Source organism: Eurosta solidaginis, chromosome 1 (assembly GCF_040869045.1).
Source record: "Eurosta solidaginis isolate ZX-2024a chromosome 1, ASM4086904v1, whole genome shotgun sequence".
Classification (NCBI taxonomy): Eukaryota; Metazoa; Arthropoda; class Insecta; order Diptera; family Tephritidae; genus Eurosta; species Eurosta solidaginis.
The window spans coordinates 29037923-29041145 of NC_090319.1; the positions used below are offsets into that span (position 1 = coordinate 29037923).

Below are 3223 nucleotides of genomic sequence, written 5' to 3' on the forward strand. Positions count from 1 at the left end.
GTGATCCAATCACTTTGGAATTTTCACGTATATGCAGAAGATATCACACTTAGTTTGATTCACAATGATGCAGCTCGTGTGTTTGTTTGCTATGAATTGTACGAGCAACCTTGCTTTGATTGGGATTTACTATGTATATAGATGTAAGTATGTATTTGAAAAAAAAAACTACCAAAAAATAGAAATATAACCTCTATTTTTGGAATGTTTGTTTGTATGTGCAGTGGGTAGCACAAATGATCTATGTTTTTATGTAGCTTATGGACTCCAAAACCACACCGCCGACTTTGTACGAAGTTTGCAGAATAGTTTTACAGCGACCGTGAGAGTGTTCCTGTGAAGTTTCATTTTATTTTATTTTTTTCAGTACAGTTCAATTAAATAATTTTTTACATATACAAATATATATTTTACTGAACTTTCTTAATTTTATAAATAATTAAAAACATACTAACATAACTTAACTAATTGAAAACGAAGTTTATTCGCTTTTTCGCTTAGTTTTGTTCTCCTTATCTATGCCTTGCACTTTAGCAAAAAGTACGCATTTAATGGTTTTGCAAATTGCAACAATAACAAATATCACAATCAGCAATGGAATACCAAATAACACAGCCATCGTATCCACACTATTTCTTTGCCAAAAATTCAATTTACGCGCTGTGACACGTAAGTGAGGCGCACCCTTATGCCGTAAAACGTACTCAGTCCAATAGATTGCTGTATCCAGAGCGCTCATTGGACGATCATGGTAACGCGCCGATAACTCCCGAGCATTTTCAGAATATTTTGGATTATTCAGCACTTCAAGAATTGCACTATGCAATACTTCTCTTGTAAAATTTCTAAAATTCACAATCAAACCTAGGCCTTTAGCTCGAGCACGTGCAGCATTTAAATGTTGATCATAGAATACGGGCATTGCCACAATTGGTTTAGCATAATGTACCGTCTCTATGTAACTGTGCATGCCACTATGTGTTATGAAGAGTTTCACTTTGGGATGCGCAAGAAGATCTGGCTGTGGAAACCATTTGTTTATAAAGACATTTTTTGGTTTACCAGGTAAATCAGGTTTCTCAAATTTCCATAGCACATTTACAGGTAGCATAGCAAATACAGCCATTAAATCTTCCAATTTCGATTTAGGCAGTGATGCGCTCTTTACATTTGAACCAAGTGAAAAGTATATAGCACCATCAGCTGAGTCATTTATAAACTTTTCTATATCTATGGGTAATTGATTCAATTTATGATTAATATGCATACCAGCCACTTCGATTGCATTTAGTACGTAGGGGCGCGACCAACTGAGCGAGTGATGTTGATTTAGCAACAATAGGGAAAAGTCGCGTCGCACGTCACTTAAGCTTAATGTGGGTTTGGGAAAATATTTCTCATAGAGACGTTGATGCTGTGGAATAAGCACTAAATGACTGTATAACAATTCGAATGTTGAAATATATAAATTATCTAAACGTTGCCAAAAATTCATATCATCCATATTTGTACCGCTGGGTGCTGGCACATATGCTATTGGCGAAATGTTATCCACCAATTGATCGATAACTACATCTGTGCCAAATGTTGCAACACCGATCATGGGTGCCTTGAAATGATGACCCAATGCATAAATTGAATCTATAAATAGCACCTCAATAATGACAAGATCAAATTGTTCCGTATTCAATAAATGGTGGAATTCTTTGCTTTTCATCAATGACTCGGTGGCCATCAATACGTACTCTCCGATAGCTCGCAACACACTTAATCTACTGCCGGCCATATCGCCATCGCTGTGACAATAAAATCTAAATATGGAAAGAAAATTTTAGTAAATATTAATTTATTTAATTAATTTTCAATTAAAAAGTTTCACTAACAATCATGATGCTCATTTTCATGTTTCAGCACAATATCGCGAAAATGTTTAAGTGGCGTCTTTTGTGGATATGACGTTACCGATGTGATTTCATGGTCGCGCTCTGCTAACTTTTTTAAAAGTGGTTCCACACAAAAATATTCGGAAGGTCCCGTAAAAGGAAAAACCGATAGTATTTTTGCACATTCATAGCAATTTAAAGCAAATGCGAGTATTACAAATATATTAACGGTGTTTTTAAAAATATGCATACTTTAAAAATGATAATCTTTTTTACTGCCTTAGCACTACTGTTCTGCAAAGATGAATTTTCCAAGTTCAACTGTGTTCGCTAGTCGCTTAGATCTTACTTTTTATTAAACGTGTATATTCCCGTAAATAATAGATGTGTTTTTTCACATCCATATACATATTAGATTAAACTTTACATGGACTCCTAAGCGTTAAACTTTATCTACTCTTTTGAAATTGCTGCGCAGAAAATTAGTACTCCCAAATTTCAACACGCATTATACTCAAATGCACTTAAATATGTGTCTATGTTTCACATCTACGCTACCGCTATGTATTCTTATACAAATGGTGTGTGTCCATTATTCATAGAAACCGATTCACTTATAGATTATACACTATGGCCAACAGAGGTGTTTGTCTCCGCTTTTCGGTACAACCCGTTCTGTAGCTAGTTATTTAACCACTGCCGCTAGATGGGTCTCTTAAACATTATCTAAGTGAGGATAAGCGTTTTTCTTACCCGCAACGTGGACGTATATGCGTGTAAAATAACACGGCTAATATTTACATATCTTAATTTTATTTAAGCCCAAGCACTTGGATTTCATACAAAATTTTATGTACTGTGTGACGTCAACTCACAGTCTAAAGTACGGGAAACTGGGGTACATTTGACTTTGGGGCACATTTGACTATGGGCTTTTCGATGTTATGCCAGTACAATCAATCGAATTTATAAATTAGGAATGGTAAAGTATTTGATTTTACTCAGTTCCATGAAGTTTGCCAGTTAGTGCGTACATTTTGGTGGAGCAGCACGTGTTTTTCTCCTTTTTCGACATTCTGTGTTATTTTGTTACAGTGATACGTAAGACATATGTGATGTCAGTTGAGTTATAATTTTAAATAGCCAAGTGAAATAAACTAATATTATTTCCAATAATTTAGAAAAGATTTGCGAATTTGAGGCCAAACGAATTTAAAATGTAAGAAATATCAATAATTAAAATAAACGAAGATGGGGCACATTTGACATTTTAGTTCTTATTATGTATATAGTGAATGTACCGTTATCTAGTTCTCGGTTAATATTTAGGAAATATGGTT

At 34.6% G+C, this 3223-nt stretch overlaps 1 pseudogene; it reads right to left on the reverse strand.

Annotated features, from left to right (window-relative positions):
- Nucleotides 1-451: 451 nt before the first annotated feature.
- Nucleotides 452-2637, reverse strand: LOC137238941 (UDP-glycosyltransferase UGT5-like; annotated as a pseudogene).
- Nucleotides 2638-3223: the final 586 nt, after the last annotated feature.